This window comes from Camelus ferus, chromosome 22 (assembly GCF_009834535.1).
Source record: "Camelus ferus isolate YT-003-E chromosome 22, BCGSAC_Cfer_1.0, whole genome shotgun sequence".
NCBI lineage: Eukaryota > Metazoa > Chordata > Mammalia > Artiodactyla > Camelidae > Camelus > Camelus ferus.
In genome coordinates this window covers 16,572,042-16,573,029 of record NC_045717.1, presented here as the reverse complement: position 1 = coordinate 16,573,029, position 988 = coordinate 16,572,042, and positions in this window count along the sequence as shown.

The window sequence follows — 988 nt, the reverse complement described above, 5'->3', positions numbered from 1 at the left end:
TTGGGTATGGGTTACACAGGGACCCTCTGTATTATCTTCACAATAAATAAATCAAAAAATTGCTTTATAATAAAAAGTTTATTTAAAAAAATAGCAACCTATAGTTGCCATGGAGAACAGGGATTGTCTGGGGCAGAGGTGGAGGCAACAAGAGGCCCAAGTAGGAAGCCCAGGCAGCATCCAGGCTGGAGATGACTGGGCCTGGGCCCAGGCCACCGCAGGGTACAGAAAAATGAGCAAATTGGGGGTGTTTCAGAGACTTAGGGCCAGGAGAACCAACATGAATAATGAAGGGAAGAGAAGGCTCTCAGAGACTCCCAGGCCTCTGGCCACACTCTTGAGCTGCCTTTCTAAGCCAGGGAGGCTGGTGGGGGAATAGGCTTGGGGGGCAGTCAGATCATACGGGTATTTGAGTGAAGAGTTGAATGGAGGACCAGCAGGCGCTGTATAAATCTCATTATACGAGGACTCAGCCGAGGGCGACGGGGGCCCTTCAGATTTGTGACATGACAACATTCTTAAGGGTAGTTCTCCCCACTCCTGGGGCCAGATCCTGAGACTGCCCTCATAAGTCTATGGACTTGCTGTGTGGCCTCCAGGAGCCTTCTATGAGCCTCAGTTTCCCCAACTGTAAAACAAGGATCAATAATGTCCTTCTCACAGGCTTGTAGGGGTAATCAAATGAGTCCTTCTCGGCTCCTGACACACACTGGGAGCTCAATAAACTGTAGTCACCCTTCCCACCCGGTCTCAGGTGGAAGGAGTGGGGCCGATCGCTTTAAATTATGCAAATAATTGCGGGTAGTGGAGCCAGGGGAGATTAAAAAAGGAGCCGCTTCTCCGACTCAGCCAACCAGCGCGCTGGGCTGGCGGAGCAGGCCGCCTAAATTTCCCAATGGGCGGCAGCGCGCACTCAGAGCCCGCCCCTGCCTCCCAGGCAGCCGCGGGGGGTGGGGACTCTCTCGGCCACGCCCAGGAGGCGGAGCCA